Source organism: Macaca nemestrina, chromosome 1 (assembly GCF_043159975.1).
Source record: "Macaca nemestrina isolate mMacNem1 chromosome 1, mMacNem.hap1, whole genome shotgun sequence".
In the NCBI taxonomy this organism is placed as follows: Eukaryota; Metazoa; Chordata; class Mammalia; order Primates; family Cercopithecidae; genus Macaca; species Macaca nemestrina.
This window is the reverse complement of record NC_092125.1, coordinates 61,297,996-61,310,989: the sequence shown is the minus strand read 5'-3', so window position 1 is coordinate 61,310,989 and position 12,994 is coordinate 61,297,996. Positions and strand designations below refer to the sequence as shown.

Genomic DNA, 12,994 nt, shown 5'->3' with positions numbered 1-12,994 from the left:
GATCCCTGCTTCTACACATCTCACATTTTGGGTGAAGAGACAGATAACACCAAAGCAAGAAAATAAACAAGACAACTATAGATCATGATACGTCCTTTAAAGGAAATAGGTTGAGTCAAGGGCCTAACTTTTTTCATGTCATGACCCACAAAGAAGATGGAAACATCTGGATGACGAGGCTGCTCATGAGCCACAAGGGTTGGGCGTTTTCACATCTCAGGGGTTCCTGCTTCCCTTTAAACCAATCTAGCCAGCAGCCATCATGGCTTCTGTCTATACACTGGCCTTGGAGACAGTGCCAAGGGCTGGGTCTCGCCAGCTCTGTGCTGAGGAGCCGGCTGAGCAGCAGCAGCTTGCCCAGTTGTTATTTTCCAAAGCAGCTTCTGAAATGGATGGAGTGCCCTCCTGAGCATGTAAACAGCTTCTGAGACCCAGGAGTGTGAAGGGAGAGGCTGCCGACCGTTTCCTTCTGCCCCAGGGATGCAGAATCTGCGGCTTTCTTCTGCATGGTGATGATGCTTAAAGTCTGTCTCACCCCAGACAACGCTTCTCCTAGATCCTTTACCATCCATCAAAGCCCACCTGCTCTGTGAAGGCTATAGAAGTAGGAAGGGAGACAATTTGCAGAGTGGGAGGAACCAGATGCCCCCTCTCCACCCCATCTAGAAGATAAGGACTAGAAGAGACCTTTGGAATCTCATTTTCTATCCCTTCATTGTCCCAGTGAAGAAATTGAGGACTAGATGACTCCAACACCTTCGGAGCAGTTCCCCTCTCCTACTCTGTGATCATAGGATTCTTGTGCCCCAAACCGCCACCAAGGGGCCTTGAGAGGTGACTGGTTCACTTGTGACTCTGAAGTTTCCTTAGATCCAATCCTCACTCTCTTGCTGTAATTGAAGCCCTTTCCCTCCTCTGTATCCTCAAGCATAATGGCCAGGCCTGGTGCAGACACTGTGAGTCAGAAGACCCAAACTTGGGCCGCCAGTCTGCAACTTGCTAGATCAATGCCTCCTCTGTAAAAGAGACCTACTTCAGAGGGGGAGGATCAAATGAGATACTGCGTGTGCAAGTACTCTGTAAACACGCAACCAGTATTCCTTTGCCTGAGCTCTTCTTACCCCTCCAAGCTCCTAGACAAATGGCCACCTGGAAAACTCCAGTATCTCTGGATGCTTAGCAAACACAGCCTAAGGGCTATTTAAACATCTTCCTCACATCTTGTTCCTGACCATCTCAAAGTGTTCCCCACGTGTCCTCTCAGATATGGTGGAAAAAGTTCCGGGAGTGAGTCTACAGGAAAAGACCAAAGGAACGTTGGTCATTCTGAAGGCCGAGAGATGCTATCTCAGCAGCCACACAGCGGAGAGCAGGGCCAGATCCCCAGGTGAACCTCAGCAGGGAAAGACAGCTGCTGCTGCAGAGAGGACAGGGCCAGGTGTCCTGCCTACCCCTACCACCCATCACATCTGCTATTTATACCACATTTATCATGTACAAATCCCTTTCTCAGTCCTATCTCGGGTAATCCCCATAACCGCCGCTGTGGTGAGCACAGCAGACAAGGGAATGCCCATTTCACAGATTAGAAGCTCCACTGGCCTGGGTCTCCTGACTCCAAGCCCAGCTCACCTTCAGGGTGCCAGGCTGACTGTGGGTTGCTGAGATGCAGATGATTGGCAGGTTGAAAATATCCCTTGCCTATTAGATTTAAAAGGGGAACTTCTAGACCTTGCCCAAGGAAGGCACCACCCAGAGTCAGTGGGGTGGGCCAGGTGACCTCTGGTGCTGCCGTCCAGCCTATGGATTGAGGGATCTAGCCTGGGACTGACATCAGGGCAGTGATGACCTATGGAGAGAGGAGAGGTAGACAGTGACAGTCTAGACACTGACAGGAGAGAGGGAAGAGACAACTTCTAGCTACAGAGGTGGCTCCCTCCCCTCTTCTCTCCTCACCCCTCACCCTTCTGACCGCCTGGAGCCCCCGGGGTTAAAGCTTTCCTGGGGCTCCTCCAGTACCCAGTCCCAGCAGACCCTGCAGCTTAGGGTATCAGCTCTCATCTGTTTTTCTTGCTATTTTCTCCCTTGTGGGAAAGGGCTGGACCCAAGACCTTGGCTGAGGTGGGGCAGGCTCTCACAGGAAGGGCTGCCTCCCAGGGCCAGGGGAGAAGCTCACCTCTCCTTACACGTGGGAAAGGAAGCAGAGGCTGCAAGTCCTGGGGCATGCATGGGGTCGGAGTGTATGGAAGGTGCCTCTGACTTGTGAATGCCCCTCCCAAGTCCACAGCATCCCCGAGGGCTGTGCTGGGAGCTAAGCAGGGAGATGCTGCTCTCAGGAGTGTGCAACTCAGGCGTGCACGAACGGGAGAGCAACGGAACAGAGACAGGAAAACACCAAGTGGGGCCCCATCCACAGGCCAGCAGGGCAGACAGTGCCTTAACGATAGCCCTGAGGGAACCGGGTGCAGTGGCTCATGCCTGTAATCCCAGCACTTTGGGAGCCCGAGGCAGGATCACGTGAGGTCAGGAGTTCAAGACCAGCCTGGGCAACATGGTGAAACCCTGTCTCTACTAAAAAAAAAAAAAAAAAAATTAGCCAGGCATGGTGGCGCATGCTTGTAATCCCAGCTACTCGGGAGGCCGAGGTAGGAGAATTGCTTAAACCCAGGAGGCAGAGGTTGCAGTGAGCCGAGATCGTGAGATTGCGCCATTGCACTCCAGCCTGGGCAACAAGAGCGAAACTCTGTCTCAAAAAAAAAAAAAATAGCCCTGAGGCAACCAGGGAGAGCCCCACCTCAAGAATCTCCTTCAAAGTGCATAAAATCCCACAAGGAATGAGACATTCCTTTGGGTTAAGAGTTGCCTTCTCTGTGTGCTATTTATTTATTTAGTTTATTGAGACGGGGTCTCCCTGTGTTGCCCAGGTTGATCTCGAGCACCTTGTGCTCAAGCAATTCTCCCCCCTCGACCTCCTGAAGTTCTGGAATTACAGGTATGAGCCACCACGCCCACTTGTGTGTTATTTTTAAAAGCTGAAATGATATGAACTCCATAGTATGAATTAGTTTATTAGTCGGAACTTCTTATTGATGATGATAACATGAAAAGACTGAGTCCCCAGAGCAATGGTCTACAGAGACCCTGAGAGGCAAAGGGATCGCTTGAGGAAAGAAATGGAAGGGGGTTCCTGTTGAGCCTCTCAGTGCTGGCAAGAGCTGGTGGCTGAACAGAAAAGGATTTCATATCATAGCTGCTGCAGGAGTGTCAATATGGTTTAGAGGTGGAAATGAGGGAACGAAGTCTTCAAATCCTGTGTCCAAATAGGGCAGGGCAGAGAGAGCCATTGGTTCTTCCCAGGACACCCTGGCAGGGCTGCCATAGGAGGGGTGGGAGATTCTGGAGGCTAAGTGAGGAAGGAGTTCGAAAATAATAGTTATCTGATCAATAATAACAACAATAAAAATGCTGGTAAGCGTTAACATTTATTTCTATGCGCTGGGCACTATTTATTTATTTATTTATTTATTTATTTATTTATTTAAGAGATAGGCTCTCACTCTGTCTCCTAGGCTGGATTGCAGTGGTGCAATCACAGTTGACTGTAACCTCAAACTCCTGGGCTCAAGAGATCCTTCCACCTCAGCCTCCTCAGTAGTGGGGACAAGTGTGGGCCACCATGCCTAGTTATTTTTAAGTGTTTTTGTAGAGATGGGGGTTTCACTATGTTGACCAGGCTGATCTCAAACTCCAGGGCTCAAGTGATCCTCCTGCTCTGGCCTCCCAAAGTGCTGGGATTATAGGCGTGCGCCACTGCGCCCAGCCCTGGGCGCTGACTTTATAGACATGGTTTTATTGATACTTCAGCACAACCCTATCACTTAGATACTACAGGTTGAGCATCCCTAATGTGAAAATCCAAAAGCCCGAATGCTCCAAAATTCAACACTACTTGAATGCCAACAAGACACTCAAAGAAAATGTTCATTTGAGCATTTCAGATTTCCAGATTAGGGATGCTCAACCAGTGAGTATAATGCAAATATTCCAAAATCTGAAAAAAATCCCAAATTGGAAACACTTCTGGTCCCACACATTTTGGATAAGGGATACTCAACCTGTGCCATTATTCTTATTTCTTAATTGCAGTAACTGAGACTTGGAGAGATTAGAAAACATGTCCAAGGCCACTCTGCCAGGAAAAAGCAGGAAAAGAATTTCTAAGACTCCAGTATGTCCAAGTGCAAAGCCCATATTGGACCCAGCTCTGCCACTCTGGGAGACGGAGGACACGTGAGGATTGGAGGGCGGAAGCTTGGAGCAGAAGAAGGGAGCCATGGCTAGGGCCCGGAAGGCAAGCTTCTCCTGCCCCAGGCAAATCTCCCTGGACTAAGCAGTTGTGAGGATGCCATTGTGCCTTGCCTGGGAGCCTCCCTTCTCCCGCAAAGTCTGACCTCTTTCTGAGTCATCAGAATGACCTGTTCACATGCATGTGCTGCCCAGCTATTTAGTTGGTGTCTTGTTCCTTCTGGGGGCAATCAGGTGGTTGAGACTCACCCTTTCATTTATTGAAGGGGTATTCATTGAGCACCTATCAGGTGCCAGGTTCTAGGTGTTAGGGTTCAGGAATATAAAAGAGAACAGACTCATGAAAGTATCATTCTGCAGACAGAGAAACAGGCAATAGATATGCAAACAAATAAACCAGATCATTTTAGAGAGTGAAAAGACCTACCAAGCGAAATAAGCAGGGTCACCCAGGAGTGAGTCAGTGGGCAGGGCACACTGCTGATACGCAGGGCAGCCTCTCTGAGGATGAGACAATGAGCCGAGAGCCAAAGGACCACCACCGAGTCAGCCAGGGAAAGATCTGGGACAGAGCCTTCTAGGCAGAAGGCACCATCTGGGAGAGGTGCTGAGGCCAGAGTGGCAAGAGAGGGCCAGTGTGAAGGAACCACAGGGGTGAAGGCCAGAGAGGCCGGCTCAGTCAGAGAAGAGGCCTAGGGCGGAGAGGGCTGCAGTAAGTGTTCTGGGGTTTATTCTAAGTACAAGGGAAAGTCATTTTAAGCAAAGGAATAATATAATTGAATTTCTGTTTTTAAAAAACAACTCAGGCTGCTGTGTGGAGAATGCGTTGCAGCAGGGAATGAGGGAAGGCAAGAAAACCAGCAGGAGGCTATTTTAGCCATCCAGGCAGATGAGGGTGGGATGCTGTAGCAGGCAGCATGGGAATTGAGAAGAAGCATATGGCTTTGAGATGTATTTAGGAACAGGGCCAACAGGACCTGCTGCTGAGTTTGGATGTTGCTATGGTTTGAACGTGTCCCCCAAAGCTCATGTGTTGGAAACTTAATCCCGAATGCAATGATGATGAAAGGTGGGACCTTTGAGAGGTCATTAGATCCTGGGAGCTCCGCCCTCTTGAATGGATTAATGCCATTATTGCAGAAGTGGGTTCATTATCACAGGAGTGGAGTCTTTATAAAAGATGAGTTTGGCCACCTTCTTTTCTGTCTTGAGAGTGTGCTCTTTTGTCCTTCCACCCTTGAGCCATAGGATGAGCCAGAAAAAAAGGCCCTTGTCAGATTCAGACCCTCGATCTTGGACTTCTCAGCTTCCAGAAATGTGAACTGAGTAAACTTCTTTTCTTTATAAATTATCCAGTTTCAGGTATTCTGTTATAGTAGCACAAAATGGACTAAGACAGAAAATTGGTACCAGAAGTGGGGTTGTTGCTATAACAAATACCTGAAAATGTGGAAGCAGCTTTAGAACTGGGTAACAGGTATAGGCTGGAAGAGTTTGGAGGAGTAGGCAAAAAAGAAAATGCCTAGACTGCCATAAATGGAGCATTAAGGGTAATTCTGGTGAAAGCTCAGAAGACAAGAGCTGTAGGGAGCAACTGAATCTTTTAAGGGATGATTTGAATGGTCGTGATTAGAATGCTAGCAGAAAATCTGGACACTAAAGAAATTTGGATGAGGTCTCAGATGGAAACAAGAAACAAGATACTGAAAACTGGAGTAAAGGTCATCTTTGTTATGTAGTTGTAAAGAACTTGGTGAAATTGTGTCTTGTGGAAGGCAGAACTTTAGAGCAACTAACTGGGATACCTAGCAGAAGAAATATCCAAGCAACAAAACATTCAAGGTGCTACATGGTTTCTTTTTGCCATTTATAGCAAAATGAAGGAATATAGAGATGATTTAAAGATGAAAGTTATCATTAAAAGGGAAGCAGAATGGAAAGATTTGGAAAACTCTCAACCTGGCCATGTAAAGAATTAAAAAGTGTGTTCAGGAGAGAATAGTAAGGATGTGGCCAAAACACCATTTGCTAAAGAGAATAACATGGATAGAAAGAAGCCAGGTTCTATTCATCAAGATGATGGGCGAATGACCACACAGGCATTTCAGAGATTTTCAAGGCAGGTGAGGACCTTTAGAGCAAGGTTTCCAGAGACACCAAGCGGGACCTCGGCGTTTGCTGCCCAGGGCCACCTCAGGACTCTGCTCCACCACAGTGCTCCTTGGCAGCCCCAGTCATGGCTCAAGCAGGCCCAGATGTAGCTTGTGCTGCTGTTCCAGAGAACACAAGTGGTAGGTAGGTCTTGGCAGTGTCAGCATGGTGTGGATTCTGCAGGTGCACAGAGTGTGGGAGCTGTGGGGTCACGCCAGCCTCCAATTAGATTTCAAAGGATATCATGGACAGCCTGGAGGCCCAGGCAGAAACTTGTCACAGGGACAGAGCCACCACAGAGATCCCTCACCAGGGCAATGCCTCCTGGAGTCATGGGAGTGAGGCCACTGCACAGACCCCAGCACTGTAGGACCACCAGCATGCAACTCCAGTATGGGAGAGCTGCAGGCATGAGACTCCAGTTCATGAGAGTTGCTTCATGGGCTGAGCCCAGTAGAGCCAATATGTCCAGAAGGTGGTACATGGAGTAAAAGGCTATTCTAGACTCTTTTGGGGTGTGTGTGTGTGTGTGTGTGTGTGTAATTATTATTTTTAATGTCCAGAATGTGTAATACAAGGGCCAGAGCTTCCTCCCAGACTCAATTTTATAAATTCTCGATTGGTTGGTGAGGCCAATAGGGATACTTTTCTTGTCTAATTTGGTTTCTGGGAAAGCTTCGTTCAAGTCCTCAGTGGTCATCTGATCAAATGGAATTAAGTTCTTTATCTTCTCCATCTGTTTCTCATATTCTACAATCCTGGCCTTTGAGAGAGACACCCACTCAGCACAAGATTTCACATCTTCTTTTTCTTTGGCATCCACCTGGGCAGTATATTTATCCTCCGGCACAGGAATCTTCAGGGCATTAATAACTTCAGGGCATTAGACTCTTAAGATTTAATGTTGTCTGGCTTGTTGGGGTTTGGACTTACTTGGGTCCTGTTACTGCTTTCTTCTTGCCCATTTCTCCCCTTTGGAATGGGGATACCTATCCTATTCCTGTCCCACCATTGCATTTTGGAAGCACGTAATTTGTTTTGATTTCATAGGCTCACAACTAGAAGGAAATTTGTCTTAGGATGAATCCTGTCTTGAGCCTCACCCATATCTGATTTAGATAAGACTCCGGACTTTGGACTTTTGAGTAGATGCTGGATCTAGTTAAGACTTTGGGGGCTACTGGGATGGAATAAATGTATTTTGCATGCAAGAAGGACATGAATTTTGAAGGCCAGGGCAGAATGCCATGGTTTGAATGCGTCCCTCAAAGCTCATATATTGGAAACCATCCCCATTGCAACAGTGCAGAGAAGTAGGCCCTTTAAGAGGTAATTAGGTCATGAGGCTCCACCCATATGAATGGATTAATGCCAATACTGCAGGAACAGGTTCATTATCACAGAAGTGGGGTCCTTCTGACGGATGAGTTCAGCTCCTGCCTGTGTGATGCCTTCAGCATGTTATGAGGCAGCAAGAAGGTCCTTATCAGACATGGTCCCCTAATCTTGGACTTCCCAGCCTCTAGAACTGGGAGCCAAATAAATTTCTGTTCATTATGAATTACCTAGACTGTGCTATTCCATTATAGCAGCAGAAAATGAAATAAGACAGATGTCCAGCTGAGAGAAAGAATCAACAAGATGACTCTGATTTTGATCCTGACCTCTGAGCAGAGGGTGCCCTGTCATTCCCCCAGTCTCCCTGACCTTCTCTCCCCGAAGGGCCCATCCCCTTACCTTGAACTCCACTTCACTCTCCCTGAACTCCACTTTACTCTCACCATGCTAGTAGACACTCTTTTGTTTACATACCTGGGGCACTCTCCCACCTCAGGGCCTTTGCACTTCCTGTTCATCTCCTGAAATGTCTGGGAAGGCGCATTCTCCATTCACTCAGGTCTCCACTCAGATGGCAGGTCCTAAGGGAAGATCCCTGACTCTCCTGAAAAATAGTCTCTATCACTGTATCCTCTTGCCAGATTTAATTTTCCTGATAGAGCTTATCACTTCCTGACCCTCTCCCTCCTCTGTCTCTCTCACACCCTCTCTTCCCCCCCCCATCTATCTATCTATCTATGCATTTATTATCAGTTTCTCTCCAGTACTCCAGTAGAATATGAGCCCCATTAGGACAGAACCTTTATTTGGCATGTTTACCACTGCATCCTCAGTACCTGTATCAGTGCTCAATAACTATTTGTTGAATGAATGAATAAATACATGTAAAAATGCATTAATGAAACCATACATCCACTTATTCAGAAATGATTGCTTGAGGACCTGCTATGTGAGTACATCTCAGGGAACAAGAGATAAGGATTAAATGATAGGTGCTCAATTAGAGACAGTCAGATTAGAAAGGCATGACCCTAGCCCTGAAGGCAATTAGGATGCCCTGGATGAGGAAAATCATTCTCTGGTTCATTCCCTGCTGTGCTGGGAGCTGTAGGGAATCCACTGCTGAATCAGACAACTTCTGGTCCCCTGCCTAGGTCCTGCAACATAAGGCTGCTATGACAAGGGCCTCTTATGAAATGTATGAGAAACTGCCACCAGGCCACCAGCCAGCCACCAACACGTCCACAGTGGCTTGGAGTCCCAGCATTGCCCTGCACACTGTGAGACCAGCAGAGGCTTCCCAGGCCAGAACTTGCCTCCCCAGAGTCTCTTAGCCTGCATCCCAGAAAAGCAAGTCTTCATCTCATGCTAATTCCCAAAAGACATCATGAGAATGCCCAAGCTCCTCGTTGGTCCTTTGCCTCATGAATCGTCCTTTTCAGGGATGAGATCACTTCTAGTTGGAGGCCCAGTGGCACACAGAGGGGTGGCCTCTCCTTGTCTACACCCTCAGAGGGCACTCCTGGATGCCACTGGGGACTGATTGTTAGGCTGACTCAGAGAACATAAACGATAAGCCACTTTAGAATAGGAAGAGCTCAGTCTGGGAGCAGTGGCTCATGCCTGTAATCCCAGCACTTTAGGAGGCCAAGGCGGGCGGTCACTTGAGGTCAGAAGTTCGAGACCACTCTGGCCAACATGGTGAAACCCCATTTCTACTAAAAATACAAAAACTGGCTGGGCATGATGGCAGGTACCTATAGTCCCAGCCACTTAGGAGGCTGAGGCAGGAGAATCGCTTGAGCCTGGGAGGCAGAGGTTGCAGTGAGCCATGCCACTGCACTCCAGCCTGGGTGACAGAGCGAGACTCCATCTCAAAAAAATAATGGAAAAAAAAAAAAAAAAGTAGGAAGACGCCATCAGATGGTGAACACACCATGGGACCAATCAGCAAAGATACATCTGACAGAGAAAAAAGAAGGAAGAGGGAGTGGGCATAGAGGCCCTACAGAATTCTCTTAGGTGAATGCAGAACAGCCAAAGCGAGAAAGGTGTAAAGAAGCCAGCCACCACTGCAGGGATGAGACTGGAGTGCGCCGGTTCTGAAGCTGTCTGTCCTTGGCTTTCTCTCCTGACCCTGCCCTGCTTTGTATCACCATGGGGCTGACCCTGGCAGGCTGCATTTCCCGAGCCCTGGGGCTATCCAGGTCCACAGGAAATACTGCAGTGCTGGAGCAATGGGGATGGGTCGGGGCGGGGGGGGGCGGGGGAGCTGTCCACCTCCCTGACCCAGCCGTGCACTAGGCAGTGGTTATGACTCCTCCATGGCTCCACTACACACCAGACAAACCCACCATGGGTGCAGCTTCCACCAGCCAACTGCAGCCCCTGGGCTCCGGGATCACCACCTCCTCACTTTGTCCTTCTGCCTCGGGGTAGCTTCCTGTTGTTACTCATCTCTGGGTTACTTCACTCTCCCTGTTTGTGTCTCGGCTGCTTCATCACCAATTCCTGGTATAAGACCCTCAGCTGTAAACACCTAAAATGATTTCTGTGTTCCTGGTTAGACTCAGATGGTTCAAGAGTAAAGCTGCATCAGGAAGAACTGAGCACAGTCATCTCTAAGAACCCCCTGCCAGAGGTATAGGTATGAGTGAGCCACCCAACTCTTACAAACGCCTTCACTCAGAGGCGAAAGAACCCACACGTGGGCTTGGAAAATGCTAACAGGATGACACAGTGTCCTGTCAACTGCTGAGACCGGAGCAGTGTCCTCAGGCCTGGCCATCCCTGTTTCTCATCACGTGTTCCTCACGGAAGGACATGGGTGCAGGGAGGTGGAGGGCCGGGGGATGCCAGAGGTCCACGTCTTTCTGCGGTCCTGCGGTTTGGATAGTTAGGGACTGAATCCTCCCTCTTCCCTTCCCTCGCCCTTGGCTGGGAGGGAGTGACAGTTCATAGCTCTGGTCCCCTCCTTCCCGCCTCCTCTCTTATCAAGGATCTCAGCCACTTGTAACTGGAAACTTGGATCTCAAGAGCAGGAAAATAAGGCTTTCAGACTATTAAACTACTTCCTGCAGAGAAATTCTTCCTCCCCAAGGAGAACAGGAAACCAGATACAATCAAAAGTGCTGGGCACACTCCAGGGGCCAAATATTTAACAGTAACATTGCCCAGGGGAGTCTGCTTCAGGGGCCCTGGGGAGGGGGCAGGATATCGGGCCTAAGAATCCTGCCTTGAATCCCACTGTGAGGGGCTCTGTGGCGTCATTCACCATCTAGAACATCAGTGCCCATCAATCCCCAAAAGGAGACCCGGGCTGACACCCCAGGCCAGCCTGCAGGGCTACAGGGAGTGGGGAAGACACTCTGTGTCTTGAAAGAAAACAGCAGGATAAATTGACTAGGTCATTAGTGTAATGGGCCTTGGAAATCACTCCTGGTCACTTGCTGAGGACAAATAACTCCTCAGCCTGGTGGGAAAAATAACGAGGTTCCTGTGTGTGACTCAGTAACACCCTCTATTCTGAGCAACCTCCCCCACCATCTGTCCTTCGGATTCAGGGCCCCTTTCTGAGCGCTGGACATGAGCAGAATAAACATAGCTCCCACCATGAAGGAACTCTCAGTCCACAGGAGAGGCCCAGCACCTGAGCAAAGGGATCCCCAGTCTGATGAGAGCGGTGTGTGCTGCAACGCACAGGGCCGAGATCGCCACCAGCACCCCCACTCAAAGGTTTCATGGATGACTGACAGCACAAGCTCCCCGGACACCTGTGTGCCTGCAGAGAGCTCTTCTCTCTCTCTCTCTAGGTGGGCGTTCTCATCCCAACAAACAGAAGTTTGGATTTGCTCTGTGGTTCTGATCCAGAGGGGGCTTCAGAGGGTGGGATGCAAAGTGGGAGGCTTTCAGATTTGGAGGAGGCATGTTTTCAAAGTATATTTGCCTCTGATCTTCATCCCTTTCTCCCAGTCCAGGGCATATCCTATGGAATGTTTTTCCACAGCCAGGAGGCCAAGGTATCGCACTTTGAGACAATGCCCTGGGCGATTTCACAATGCAGCCACCTCCTCACCTCCCAAATTCAGGTATAGCCCCCACATCCCCGTAAGGGGTTGGTCCTCGAGGAGGAGGGTGTCTCACCTGGACAGTACACGCAGGAAAACTGGACCCAGACCTCGGCATTCTCAGCTCTTTCTGCACTGAGATTTGATTCTCTCCACCTCTCCAAGGAAGACCGGGATGGCAAAAGGACTAAGGCCAACTGGCCCCACCTGCTATGGGTGACTGTTTCTGACTCATCCCATGGGACAGGAAAAAACCATCCCATCTGCATTCAGACTCAATGACCTGTGAGTAGCCGCTGCAGGGAGACCTCACTGGGATGGCCAGGGTGCTAACAGGGGCAAAATTCCTTTTCCAGCGAAGTGGAAAGGCCTGCCGTGGTGGGAAGGGAGCTGATGGCTTTATGCGGCTTCCCATAGGCCTCTCTGGTCTTTGCAGACTGTGGCCACTTAGGAGAGCAGCAGAGAATTCTCCAGCCCAGCTGGCACATGGGGAGAGCCCAGGCAGGAGGGAGCCAGGAAGCAACAGAATTCTGCAGGCTCAGGAGAGCAGAGGGGGCCCATGCTGGACCCTCAAAGGAGGGCAGTCCTCCCTTGGAATACCTCACTGTGGTGGGAATTGGGAGACCCTTGTTCTGGTCCAGGCTGTGCCAGAGGTGAGCTGGCCTTGGGGGAGACCCTTTCCCTTTTGGGGCCTCTGTGTCCGTGTCGGGATGATGAGGGATTGAATGAGATCTTTTCTGGGCTCTAGCAGGTCACGGTTCCCTTCTTCTGGAATGCGTCAAATCATCTTCCATGGAGAGCTGAGTTCAGCACTAGCAAAGGGAGGGAGGGGCACTGAGCACCCAACTCCTCATGGGGAAGAGGAGACCAGGGGCAGTGGTGAGGGGCACCCACACCTCCCCGGAAGGGAGCCCCTCCTGAAAGGATTGCATGCTCTAGCTCTGTGCCCCATGGAGAGGAAGATGGGGGGCAAGATGGAATGTAAAGAGAAATAAATATGTATTGAGTGGAATGAATGAATGAATGAATGAATGAATGAATGAATGAAGCGTACTGTGGGGTAAGATCCGAGTTCAAACTGTGACTCCACCGTTAACAGCTTGTGGCCTTGAGCAAGTAACAATTCTTTGAGC

General features: G+C 49.4%; 1 protein-coding gene across 5 annotated transcripts in view; it reads right to left on the bottom strand.

Annotated features, from left to right (window-relative positions):
* LOC105484761 (adenosine A1 receptor) overlaps positions 1-12,994 on the bottom strand; it is a 39,978-nt gene that overhangs the window by 3,024 nt on the left and 23,960 nt on the right. The window lies entirely within an intron of this gene.